This window comes from Gossypium arboreum, chromosome 4, assembly GCF_025698485.1.
Source record: "Gossypium arboreum isolate Shixiya-1 chromosome 4, ASM2569848v2, whole genome shotgun sequence".
Classification (NCBI taxonomy): Eukaryota; Viridiplantae; Streptophyta; class Magnoliopsida; order Malvales; family Malvaceae; genus Gossypium; species Gossypium arboreum.
This window is the reverse complement of record NC_069073.1, coordinates 53394380-53409556: the sequence shown is the minus strand read 5'-3', so window position 1 is coordinate 53409556 and position 15177 is coordinate 53394380.

Here is a 15177-nt window from a genome sequence, read left to right as displayed (position 1 = left end):
GGCTTCATTAAGGCCGATAACTCGTTCCATCATAGGAGCGGATATTCACACGCTCTTACTCCTAGCATAAGCACACACCGCACTTACCTTGTCATTGGGAAATTTCACAAGTGCATTAGCTGAAATTTTCCAGCAAGCTTATAATTTTCAAATCACATACCTTGAGTTTAACCGGATGTCGCTACTCGATCAATCGCCTTGGGACATAGGCGGTTATGGTAACCCGCACCAAGGCCTCACGGGACTTAACCGGATATCACGATTTGCACAAATGCCTTGGTCTTAGCCCGGATAGAATGACTTCGCATACGAATGCCTTGGTCTTAGCCCGGATGTAGCCACTAGCACAATTGCCTTCGGTCTTAACCCGGTTATAATTTCCAGCATAATTGTCTTCGGGGCTTAGCCCGGATATCATTCAATTTCTCATGCACACATACATCAATAATCATTGGACATACATATTTATTTTCGTTACTAAGGCTCAAACACAATTATAATCACTAACATAATCGCCTTCGGGACTTAGCCCGGGTATCATTCGAATACTCATACACACATAAATCAATAATCAATACATCCATATTTCATTCCACATAATTCAAGTAAGGTCACTTCTTGAGGACTTACCTCGGATGTTGTCGAACCGCTTTTACGGCTATTCGATTGCTTTTTCCTTCCCCTTGTCCAATTGTGGCCCTCTTAGCTCTTGAGCTAATTCAAACAAATTCAATTTATCAAAACCTCATTGTGCTAGCTTATGGCCGAATATGACAAGGAATTTAAATGGTCATATGGCCACCCTTTAGCTTGAATACACAATGGTCATGCACATTTTATACTACATCAAGCAATTCAATACAATTTATTAGAGCATCAAGGAAAAGCTAAGGCCTTCAATAGGCTACCCAAGGCCGAATATACTTGTCCATGTTGAGGCCAATTATGCACTTAATACCACACAAAAACAGCATGCATTTTACTAGTTAATGCTTTGCATATTGTAGCTCAAAACTTACAATATAGCATCAAGCACTCATATGTGTGCTAGGCGAATGTGCTTACAATTTCATAATTATTCTTCAACATCTTCTTCTTTAAACAAACTTATTCATCACTTCCTTCATAACCAAAACATCATGTGCAAACATATATATACATATATGAGCATGGCGAATTTCAAGGTGTCCATAGCCATCCAAAACACAAATTTTAACTAACATGCAAGAAGCATGAACCATGCTCATGAATGCATCATGGCGAATATGACAATCATGCTCCTTTTCAACTTCAATCATGATAAAACAAAAGAAAGCTCAAAATCTTACTCAAGAGTAGACAATCCATCATTGCATGCATCATCATCAAGCTTCACACTTAGCATGCAATGGCTTTATCACCATAACAACTTTGGCCAAATACCATTTCCATGGCTTAACAAAGATTTGAGCCATGGCTAACATGCACATCAAGTTAGCAACCAAAACATGCATGAAACTCCTAAGACAACCTCATACATACCTTAATCTTGATGCAAACTTAGCCAAATCTCCTTCTAGATCTCTTCCAAACCAAGCATGAAGCAAAAATCCTCCTTCTTCCTTAGTTTTGTCTCAAAGAAAGGATGAACAAAATTTTTTCTTTCCTTCTCTACAACTCACGGCAATGGGGGGATTACCACACTCACACACATTTTTTTTTCATTTTTTATCACCCATACACCTTTGTTTATTATTTCACCCTAATGCACCAACAAAACATGTTTCATGACATGTTTAGCCCATCCTCCTTGTCATGGCCGCCACCACCTATAAAAGGGGAATTTGACATGCAAGTTCATTATTTTGCATGCATGCTTTAATTAGTCATCACACATTTCCTATCATACTTTTAAAGTTCATTACTAAGTCCTTTCTTGTGGAATTCACCCTTATAACACTAAATCAATCATCATAAAATGTCATACATGAGCACACATATTATAGGCATCAAAATAAATTTTTAATTATTTTTATGCCTCGGTTTTGTGGTCCCGAGACCACCTTCCGACTAGGGTCAATTTTGGGCTGTCACAACTCTCCCCACTTAAGAAATTTTCGTCCCGAAAATCTTACCGTAAATAGGTTTGGATATCGCTCTTTCATAGAGTTCTCGGTCTCCCAAGTAGCTTCTTCTATCCCGTGCTTGAGCCATAACACTTTCACTAGTGGAACCCGCTTGTTTCGCAACTCTTTCACTTCCGTGATAGGATACGAATCGGTTCTTCCTCATAACTCATATTGGCTTGAATTTCAATTTCGATGGACTAATCACGTGCGATGGATCGGATCTATAGCGTCAAAGCATCGAAGCGTGAAAGACATCGTGAACCTTTTCGAGTTCAGGGGCAAAATCAAACGATATGCCATTGGATCGACTCGCTCGGATATCTCATATGGCCCAACGAACCTCGGGCTCAACTTGCCCTTACTACGAATCGAGTATCTTTTTCCAAGGCGATACCTTGAGAAACACTTTATCACCCACGATACTCGATATCCTTATGCTTCGGTCCGCGTCGACTTCTAACGATCGGAGGCTATCTTCGACTTTCACGGATTACTTTCACTTCTTCAGCATCCCTAATCAAATCCACCCGAAAATCTTGCTTTCACCGAGCTCGGTCCAAAACAATGGTGTACGGCATTTACGATCGTACAAGGCCTCATAGGGTGCCATCTTAATACTTGATTGAAAGTCGTTGTTGTAAGCGAATTCAATCAACGGCAAATACCGTTCCCATAAACCACTAAACTCGAGGACGCAACATCTTAACATATCCTCAAGTATCCGAATTATCCGCTCGGATTGACCATCGGTTTGGGGGTGAAAGGCGGTCTTTGAAATGCAACTTGGTACCCAAAGCTTCTTGCAACTTTTTCCAAAATCGCGAGGTAAATCTCGGATCTCTATCCCACACGATAGAAATAGGCACCCGTGTAATTTCACAATCGAGAAACGTACAATTCCGCTAATTTGTCCATTGAAAAATCCAGACGACGGGGACAAAGTGGGCCGACTTAGTCAATCGATCTACCACGACCCAAACCGCATCCTTCTTACTCACGACAATGGCGGTCCGGATACAAAGTCCATTGTGACTCGATCCTATTTCCACTCGGGTATCGTGATTGGTGAAGTAATCACGAAGGCACCGATGTTCCACTTTCACTTGTTGACATATTAAACATCTCGAAACAAAGTCGGAGATGTCTCGCTTCATACCATGCCACCAAAACCGGCGTTTCAAATCATTGTACATCTTCGTACTCCCGGGTGGATTGCCATTCGGCTACAATGGGCTTCATTCGAATTATCGAAATGAGTTTCAATTCTTTGGGACACACACAGACGACTTTTGAACCTCAAACAATCGTCATCGTCGATTTGAAACTCCGAGTCCTTGTTCGAACACACGCAGCCCGTTTTGCAACCAAACTCACATCGACTTTTCGAGCTTCTCGAATTTGGTGTGTCAATAATGGTTTGGCTTTCAATTCAGCCACTAACACACCGTCGGATCGGATAGACAAGTGCACATTCATCGCTCGTAATGTGAATAACGATTTACGACTCAAGGCATCCGCAACCACATTCGCCTTTCCGGGTGATAGTCAATGATCACTCATAATCTTTTAACGGCTCGAGCCAACGTCTTTGTCGCAGATTTAAGTCTCTTTGGGTCATCAAATACTTGAGACTTTTGTGATCCGAGTATACATGGCACCTTTCACCAAATAAGTAATGTCGCCAAATCTTTAAAGCGAATACGATGGCGGCCAATTCGAGATCATGAGTCGGATAATTTTTCTCATGTGGCTTTAATTGCCTCGACGATAGGCCACAACTCGACCTTCTTGCATTAATACGCAACCTAACCCAAGTAGAGAGGCGTCGCTATAGATGACAAGCTCTTTCTTGGGACTCGGGTTGCACTAGAATTGGGGCTTCATCAAATAAGTTTTGAGTTGATCGAAACTTTTTGGCATTTCTCAAATCCATTCGAACTTAACATCCTTTTGGAGTAGCTTCATCATCGGCGTGGCTATCGTTGAGAAGCCTTTTACAAATCGTCGGTAATAACCTAAGCAAGCCCCAAAAAGCTCAGAACCTCAAGAATATTTCTGGAGGCTTCCAATTAAGTATGGCTGAAATTTTATTCGGTCGACTCGAATACCGATCGCAACACCACATGACCCAAGAAGCTAACCTCTCTTAACCGTAACTCACACTTTTGAACTTAGCATATAATTGCTTATCCCGTAAAATTTGCAAAGCACTAACCGCAGTGTTCAAAGATGTTCGGTCTCATTTCTTGAATAGACCAAGATGTCATCAATGAACACGACTACGAATCGATCCAAATATGGTCTAAAGATCCGATTCATTAAATCCATAAATACCTTAGGGCATTAGTGAGCCCAAACGGCATCACTAGGAACTCATAGTGACCATATCTCGCTCAAGGCGGTCTTGGGTACGTCCAATCTCGGATTCGCAATTGATAATAGCCCGATCTCAAATCTATTTTCGAGAACACCGAGGCTCCTTTAGTTGATCGAACAAGTCATCGATACGTGGCAACGGATATTTGTTCTTTATTATCGCTTTATTAAGTCGACGATAATCGATGCACGTACCGCATGGTTCCATCCTTCTTTTCACGAACAACAACGGCGCACCCAAGGCGAAAAAACTCAAGCGAGCAAAACCTCTATCCACCAATTCTTGCAATCGAGCTTCCAACTCCTTTAATTCCGTTGGTGCCATACGATCACGGAGCTATCGAAATTGAGTGGTACCGGTACCAATTCGATGCCAAATTCTATTTCGACAGTGGTAAACCCGGCAATTCTTCGTGGAAAACATCCGGTATTCACAAACCACGCACAGATTCGGGTTTCTTTTCGATTCCTTGTCATCGAGCACGACGCAAGGTACGCCGCACTCTTTTCTTACATATTTTCGGGCCAACATTGCGATATTACGGTGGCAACCCTTTAAGTCCGTAGACTTAACCCGAATTATCTCGTTATTCGCAAGACCTCAAATCGATAGTCTTGCTTTTACAATTTACGACCGCATCGTGCATGGTCAACCCATTCAAACCAAGAATAACGTCAATTCATCGAACGGAAAAAGCATCAAGTCCGCCGGAAACAAGAACCTCGGAACACTAAGGGACTTTTCTTGCACACTTTGTTGACAAGCACGTAATGACCCAAGGGTTTGACACCGAATTACAAACTCGGTAGACTCAATAGGCAAAGTCTTCTTTGGATGCTAAGGTTTCACATATATAAGATTGAGTAGAACCGTGGTCAATCAAAGCAATCACATTAGTATTGAAAAGAGTGAAAGCACCGGTAATGACATCCGGAGAGGCGGCATCCTCGCGTCGCAGATGGCATAAGTCCTCGCAGAGCACGAGCCTCGGATCCGATGGTAGCATCTCTAGATCCTCTCGACCGCCAATCGACATTGCCCATATTTCTAGGTGGCCTACCTCGGCGATGGTAGCACCCGAGTTTCCACTCGACTCACATTCTTCATGCATCCTCGGGCAATCCTTCATAAAGTGGTCGGCCGATCCACACTTATAGCGAGAGCGATCACGAAACCAACAGCTCCCGAATGCCATTTGCCACAATGTGGACACTCCGCCTCTCTCGGCGATCATTTCCACCATGGCGATCAAGTGACTCGTGTGGTCACAGGGGTCGATCGCGTCCTCGTCTAGAAAAGCCCAAACGCCTCTAGACCGGCTCGCATCATCTCGAAATCTCTTCGATGCTTGTTGAAGAGACTTTCCGAGGACCTCTTCGAATTCTCCAATCCCACATCAGCTTTTGTTTCTCCTTTCTAAGCTCTTGACTTTACAAGCTCGCTCAACAAGTACTACGAACTCTCGTATCTCGAGAATGCCAACAACCATCCTTATATCATCATTCAGCCCATCCTCAAGCGTTTACATAATAGCCGGACGAAATGCATTCTCGCGTCTCGCTAAGCCTCACAAACTTTCGTTCAGTAGTCGGTAACGGACATAGAACCTTGCTTAAGATCAAGAAATTCCCTCCGCTTTTGGTCGATGAATCTCTCGATGATATACTTTTTTTTTTGAACTTGGTTTGAAAGAATTCCCAAGTCACTTGCTCTCTAGGTACCACGAAGTCGAGTACTCCACCAATAGTAGGTGGAATCACGTAGCAAGGAGATGGTACACTTTAAGCACTCATCGGGTGTACAAGATAGCTCATCGAGCACCCGGATAGTGTTTTCCAACCAAAATTCAGCTCGTTCGGCATCATCATCATCCGTAGCTTTAAATTCAGTGGCCCCATGTTTTGAATCCTATCGATCGGGGCTTACTTGACCTTATTTGGTCGATTCTCGGAGGTATTGTAGGTGCGGGGTTGCATTTGTCGGGAATGGAGGTTGTGGAACAGCCGTGTTGGTTCGAATGTATTGATTAAACCATTCGTTCATCACACTATAAAAGGCTTGCCTAGCCTCGTCATTAGGATTGCTGGCCATAGGTTGAGAGTCCGCCGCTGTCCCTTGCGCGGGGCAGGCGCCACACTCTCCACATCATCAGCTATCGCTTCGGTTGGGATCGGGATCCATTGCTACAACAAACACAAAGTCGAATTGTCGTAATCATCACACTATCGATTCATCATTTAATGGCATGTATAGCTAGACCCCAAACACATCACGGTAGTCCTAGAATCGACTAAACCATGGCTCTGATACCAATAAAATTGTAACACCCCAAACCCGAGACCATCGCGATTGTCGGACCCGAGGGTTAACAAGCCAAGTTCACATGTTTTTGCCCACCAATTTGACATTTCCAGTCAGGCTGGAAAACTGCGTCACTGTCGCCTTAAAATCATATCTCGAGTTTCAAAACTCGGAAACTGGTTTCGTAAATTTTCCTGAATTTAGACTCATATATACATCCATGGTTTTATTTCTAGGATTTTGGTCGGGCCAATTGGTACAGTTTATTAGTTAGAGTTACCCATGTTACAGGGATCGACTGCTCTGACCTTCGCGCGGTATAACTTGAATATCTCTCTGTACAGGGATTTAATGCTGGTTTCGTTTGTTTCTTATGAAACTAGACTCAAAATGGAATCTGTACATATAAGGTATGTCTCCTAATTCTTTTGGATAATTTATAGTGAATTTTAAAGTTGCGACAGGGAACCCAGAAACCATTCTGGCCCTGTCTCACAATAGCTTTAATATCTCTTAACCTGTAACTCCTATGACCATTTCGTTTCTTCCATATGAAAATAGACTCATCAAGGTTAATTTTCATAGCTTATTCACTATTTAATTCCATTCCTATGAATTTTGGTGATTTTTCACATTCACGCCACTGCAGCTGGCAGCATCTGTTTTAAGGTAGGACTTACCTATTTGGTAGTCTCCATGATTCAACTAGTCTTGCCATACATAGGTTCATATATGATCATTTTAACCATGCCAATGGCTGATCATATGACCAACATTCCCATTTCAAGCCATAGCCACATCATGACACCAAATATATACATACAACCCACAATTAGTCTAAGTTCATGCTTCCCTTTTGAGCCATTTTCGCATGGCCGTATATACTTACATTACAACATATTTAACAAACAAGGGTAGTCCTATACATGCCATCTCAAGTTCAACCAAAATTTATACCAAAATGGAGGCTTGATAGTGTGGATGACTTGACTTCAACGATCCCGAATCCGATTGCTATCGGCGAAATCTAGAAAAGCGAGAGCCAAAGTAGCGGAGTAAGCATTTTATGCTTAGTAAGTCTCAAGGAATATAATCAACTCTAATTACAGCAATACATTCACATAGTTAAATGCATCATTTCATTAATGCACATTCACATAATCATACTTACTTCACCATCCCAACTCTTATGTTCATACACAAATAACGGCTTCATTAAGGCCGATAACTCGTTCCATCATAGGAGCGGATATTCACACGCTCTTACTCCTAGCGCATAAGCACACACCGCACTTACCTTGTCATTGGGAAATTTCACAAGTGCATTAGCTGAAATTTTCCAGCAAGCTTATAATTTTCAAATCACATACCTTGGAGTTTAACGGATGTCGCTACTCGATCAATCGCCTTGGGACATAGGCGGTTATGGTAACCCGCACCAAGGCCTCACGGGACTTAACCGGATATCACGATTTGCACAAATGCCTTGGTCTTAGCCGGATAGAATGACTTCATACGAATGCCTTGGTCTTAGCCGGATGTAGCCACTAGCACAATTGCCTTGGTCTTAACCGGTTATAATTTCAGCATAATTGTCTTGGGGCTTAGCCGGATATCATTCAATTTCTCATGCACACATACATCAATAATCATTGGACATACATATTTATTTTCGTTACTAAGGCTCAAACACAATTATAATCACTAACATAATCGCCTTCGGGACTTAGCAGGGTATCATTCGAATACTCATACACACATAAATCAATAATCAATACATCCATATTTCATTCCACATAATTCAAGTAAGGTCACTTCTTGAGGACTTACCTCGGATGTTGTCGAGCGGCTTTTACGGCTATTCGATTACTTTTTCCTTCCCTTGTCCAATTGTGGCCCTCTTAGCTCTTGAGCTAATTCAAACAAATTCAATTTATCAAAACCTCATTGTGCTAGCTTATGGCGAATATGACAAGGAATTTAAATGGTCATATGGCCACCCTTTAGCTTGAATACACAATGGTCATGCACATTTTATACTACATCAAGCAATTCAATACAATTTATTCGAGCATCAAGGAAAAGCTAAGGCCTTCAATAGGCTACCCAAGGCCGAATATACTTGTCCATGTTGAGGCCAATTATGCACTTAATACCACACAAAAACAGCATGCATTTTACTAGTTAATGCTTTGCATATTGTAGCTCAAAACTTACAATATAGCATCTAGCACTCATATGTGTGCTAGGTAGAATGTGCTTACAATTTCACAATTATTCTTCAACATCTTCTTCTTTAAACAAACTTATTCATCACTTCCTTCATAACCAAAACATCATGTGCAAACATATATATACATATATGAGCATGGCGAATTTCAAGGTGTCCATAGCCATCCAAAACACAAATTTTAACTAACATGCAAGAAGCATGAACCATGCTCATGAATGCATCATGGCGAATATGACAATCATGCTCCTTTTCAACTTCAATCATGATAAAACAAAAAGAAAGCTCAAAATCTTACTCAAGAGTAGACAATCCATCATTGCATGCATCATCATCAAGCTTCACACTTAGCATGCAATGGCTTTATCACCATAACAACTTTGGCCAAATACCATTTCCATGGCTTAACAAAGATTTGAGCCATGGCTAACATGCACATCAAGTTAGCAACCAAAAATGCATGAAACTCCTAAGACAACCTCATACATACCTTAATCTTGATGCAAACTTAGCCAAATCTCCTTCTAGATCTCTTCCAAACCAAGCATGAAGCAAAAATCCTCCTTCTTCCTTAGTTTTGGCTCAAAGAAAGGATGAACAAAATTTTTTCTTTCCTTCTCTACAACTCACGGCAATGGGGGATTACCACACTCACACACATTTTTTTTCATTTTTATCACCCATACACCTTTGTTTATTATTTCACCCTAATGCACCAACAAAACATGTTTCATGACATGTTTAGCCCATCCTCCTTGTCATGGCCGCCACCACCTATAAAGGGGAATTTGACATGCAAGTCCATTATTTTGCATGCATGCTTTAATTAGTCATCACACATTTCCTATCATACTTTCAAAGTTCATTACTAAGTCCTTTCTTGTGGAATTCACCCTTATAACACTAAATCAATCATCATAAAATGTCATACATGAGCACACACATATTATAGGCATCAAAATAAATTTTTAATTATTTTTATGCCTCGATTTTGTGGTCCCGAGACCACCTTCCGACTAGGGTCAATTTTGGGCTGTCACACTAGGTTGCAACAACTCGGCTGTGGAATGGGTTTACAAAAAAACAAAAATTTTCAAAAACAAAAATTTTTTTGCGAAAAATACGATTTTCAAAATTTAGATCTTTAGAAGGTGGCATTCCGAATCTCCGGCCCAAGCCTGTAAGTATTACTCTGAACTTTTCTAAATATTCTTCTGAATTATCTATCTGTACTGAAACCCTATTAGGATACTCTAGATAGGACGATACTGAAACCATAGGAAAATTTGATAAGAGACTGAAGCTGTAGCTAGACTTCGATTCTGCGAAAACAAACTCTGAATTTCTGTCTGATTCATAAAACATTTGTAATAAACACTAGAATATTAATTGATGCATAAAAATTCGTAATCAAGATAATACAATATGAGTACAAGAGGCCGTGGAGGGAGCCGAGGAAGTGCTCGAGCGAGATCTTCGTCTTCGAGACATATGACGGTGGTGGATGCTCCGGTACCACCACCGCAATGAGGTAGAGTCTCATGACCGCGGTGTCGAGGATGATGCCCCTATCACGAGCAATGCTTCAGATTCGGAAAGGGTTGCGAGGGTAAATCTGAGCAATTGAGTTTGGGGATCTATTTCTGAACGACTTCGGGCTAACGGAGCGGAGATCTTTAGGGGTGTGTCTGGTATCGCTCCGAATGTGGCAGAATATTGGTTGGAGGCCATAGAATGAATTATGGATGACTTGGACTGCTCGGTGGAGCAGAAGCTGAAGGGGGCTGTATCGCTGCTGCGAGATGAGGCCTATCAGTGGTGGCTCACTGTGAGGGAAGGGATCCCGGCTGATAGGGTAACTTGGGAACTGTTTAAGACGGCCTTTAAAGGGAAGTATGTTGGGGCGAGTTATGTGGACGCCCGTAGAAAGGAATTCTTGAATCTGGTGCAAGGAGGTAAAATAGTTGCTGAGTACGAGGCTAAGTTTCTAAGGCTGAGTCGGTATGCCGTGGGCATAGTCGCTACGGAATATGAACGAAGTGTGCGCTTCGAGGATGGTCTTAGAGATGATCTTAGGGTGTTGATTGCTCCGCAGAGGGAGCGAGACTTTGCGGTTTTGGTGGAGAAGGCTAAGATAGCTGAAGAGGTAAAGCGTGTTGAAAAGCAGAATTGGGAGAAGGATCGGAACCATTTTTGGAGGAATTCAGGACCCTCGGGTGGTGCTAATAGGAATGTTAAGAGAGCAAGAGTGGAGGAACCAGTTTGAGCAGTGCCGATGAATGTTGTTAGACCATCAATCTGTGGAGACCGTGGTAAGGTACATTTGGGCGAGTGTAGGAAATGCTCTGGTGCTTGTTTTCGATGTGGATCTATGGAGCATAAAATGCAGATCGCCCTCGAAAGTCGATCGAGTTCAAGTTGCTGAACAGAGGATTGCTCAACCCGTAAGGGGTAGACCCCAACCACCGAGAGGACGTGGACAAGGTAGGGGTGGAAATAGAAACGGTCGAGGTCGGGGGCACCTGGTAGGGGTGTCGAATCTTGAAGCTCGACGACCGACTTTGGTGTGTATGCAAATGTCGTCGAGAGGAGGGCGATGCACCTAACATCATAACTGGTACGTTCTTGGTTTCTGGCATACCATATACTGCTTTGGTAGATATTAGATCTACTCATTCCTATGTTGCATGTGCCATATCTGGGTTGTTGGGTGTGCACTCTGAGAAGATGGTGAGTGGGGTATCTGTGTTAAGTCCTTTAGGTCACTCGGTTAGGGTAGACAAACTATATAGGGACGTACCCTTAGAAACTCAAGGCAAGGTTTTCCCTGGAGATCTGATGGAGTTACCATTCAGAGAGTTTGACCTCATTTTGGGAATGGACTGGCTTGTTAAGCATAGGGCGACTTTGGATTGTGCTGCAAAACGAATGGTGTTAAGGACCATGGAGGGTGAGGAGGTTATGATGATAGGAGAGCGAAGGGATTATTTGTCCAATGTGGTGTCAGCATTAAGAGTCGAAAAGTGGATTCGGAAAGGTTATGAGACCTATTTGGCATTTGTAAGTCAGTCGGAAGGGGAGGGATTGTCAGTGGATAAGGTTAGGACTGTAAAAGAGTTCCAAGATGTTTTTCCAGAGGAGCTTCCAGGATTGCCTCCGAACCGAGAAGTGGAGTTTGGAATCGACTTATTGCCTGGAACGGCACCAGTGTCTATCACACCGTATAGAATGGCACCAAAGGAGTTGGTGGAGCTAAAGGCACAAATTCAAGAGTTGTTGGATAGGGGCTTCATTAGGCCAAGCGTGTCTCCATTGGGAGCACTGGTGCTATTCGTGAAGAAGAAGGATGGTAAAATGCGGATGTGCATTGATTATCGCCAATTGAACAAACTGACAATTAAAAATAAGTATCCACTGCCAAGGATTGACGATCTGTTTGACCAGCTTAGAGGGGCTTCTGTATTTTCTAAGATCGACCTCCGATCTGGATATCATCAGTTAAGGGTCAAGGAGGCGGATATCCTTAAGACGGCATTCAGGACTCGGTATGGTCATTACGAGTTTTTGGTTATGCCATTTGGATGATTTAATGCTCTGCGCAGCATTTATGGATCGATGAATTGGGTGTTCCAACCATTTTAGATCGGTTCAATAGTCGTCTTTATTGACGATATCTGGTATATTCGAATCAAGCGAAACATGATGAGCATCTCGTATAGTGTTTGAAAGTGTTAATGGAGAAGGAACTCTTTGCGAAGTTCAACAAGTGTGAATTTTGGTTGAGGAGGTAACCTTCTTAGGGCATGTGGTCTCTCTTGAGGGATTAAGGTGGACCTCGGAAAATTGAAGGATTTTGGAGTGGAAGCCGCCTAGGTTAGTGTTGGAAATACGGAGTTTCCTAGGGTGGCAGGATACTCTGTAAGGTTTGTGGAAGGTTTTTCTGTGATGGCAGCACCTCTGACAAAACTCATAAGGAAAGGAGTATCATTTGTATAGACTGAGAAGCAGCAGGAAGCTTTTGAGAAGTTGAAGAAAGTTACATTTGAAGCACTGTGTTAATTCAAATGAGTCTAAGAAGGATTTTACTGTGTACAGTGACGCATCACACGTAGGTTTGGGCTGCGTGTTAATGCAAAAGGGTAAGGTGGTTGCATATGCATCACGATAGCTTAAGCCTCGTGAGGGGAACTATCCGACTAATGATTTGGAGTTGGCAGCAGTGATATTTGCACTTAAGATTTGGAGACATTACTTGTACGGAGAGAGGTGTATTATATACACAGACCACAAGATTCTTAAGTATTTATTGACTCAGAAGGAGCTGAACCTTAGGCAAAGGAGATGGATTGAGTTGCTTAAGGATTATGACTGTTCAATCGAGTATCACCCAGGAAAGGCTAATGTGGTAGCCGATGCTTTGAGTCATAGAACCGTATCTGATCTGAGAGCAATGTTTGCTCGTTTGAGTTTGTATGATGATGGCAACTTGTTGGCTGAATTACAAGTAAGGCCAACCTGGGTGGACCAGATTAAGGAAAAGCAGTTGGAAGATGAGTATTTGGTTGCTCGTTTTCAACAAGTTAAGGAAGGGGAAACTTCTGAGTTTGGTTTAAATGGTGATGGAGTTCTGTGTCTCCGAGGAAGAATTTGTGTTTCGAGGGACTCTGATTTAAGGCAGACAATATTGAAAGAAGCTCATGGAGGACTTTGTGCCGTGCACCCTGGAGGGAACAAGTTGTATCATGACTTACGAGAATTGTACTGGTGGCCTGGACTTAAACAAGAAGTAACGGAGTTTGTAGGGAAATGTCTGACATGCCAGCAAGTGAAAGCTGAGCATCAATTACCCTCTGGACTGTTACAGTCAGTGAAGATACCACTCTGGAAGTGGGAGAGGGTAACCATGGACTTTTTGAGTGGGTTTCCTTTGACACCATCATTGAAAGACTCGGTGTGGGTGATTGTGGATAGGTTGACCAAATCAGCCCATTTCATACCAGTACGTACCGACTTTTTGCTTCAAAAGTTAGCCAAACTGTATGTGGCGGAGATTGTGCGACTTCATGGAGTCCCAGTTTCGATTGTCTCTGACCGAGATCCCAGATTCACAACTCGATTTTGGTAAAAGTTGCATGAGGCGTTGGGGACGCGATTGAACTTTAGTACGGCTTTCCATCCCCAAACCGATGGTCATCGAGAGGTTATTCGGATTCGGAGGACATGTTGAGGGATGCGTGATTGACTTTTGAGGTAGTTAGGAGGATTACTTGCCGTTGGCAGAATTTGCGTACAATAACAGTTACCAGGCGAGTATTCGAATGGCACCGTATGAAGCACTGTATGGTCGAAGGTGTCGTACACCTAGTTGTTGGACGGAGCTAGGGGAGCGACAAGTTCTTGGACCGGAATTGGTGGCTGATACTAAGGCTAAGGTCAGAATAATTAGGGACCGTTTGAAAGAAGCATCTGATAGGCAAAAATCATATGCAGATTTGAAGCGTAAGGAGATTGAGTACTCAATAGGGGAATGGTCTTTTTAAAGGTTTCTCCTTGGAAAAAGATATTGAGGTTTGGTAAGAAAGGCAAGTTGAGTCCGCGGTTCATTGGGCCCTATCGGGTTTTGAAGCGAGTAGGCCCAGTAGCTTATCAGTTGGAATTACCTCCAGAGTTGGACAGGATTCATGATGTTTTCCACGTCTCTATGTTAAGGCGTTATCATTCTAACCCTACTCATGTCGTGCCGGTTGCAGAAATTGAGGTGCAAACTGATTTGACTTTTGAGGATGAGCCTGTGCAAATTTTGGAGCGAGATGTTAAGATTCTGAGAAGGAAATCTGTCCCATTAGCAAAGGTGCTTTGGCATAATCATGGCAGAGAGGAAGCTACTAGGGAGCCAGAGGAGGCGATGCAGCAACAATACCCTCATCTGTTCGGACCAGGTAAATTTCGAGGATGAAATTTCTTTGAGGAGGGTAGAGTTGTAACGCCCCAATTTTCAGGAATTTTAAAAATGTTGGAAAAATTTAAAAATTCTGTGTCCTGTTTGTTTGTCATAGGATTAAATGCGTTAGTGGGCCTCTAGAAGGCCCAAGCTTAAGGTAAAACCAGTAGTTTTAATTAATTTTAATTCCATAAGAAAAAGGGTTACAGTTAATTGGGCT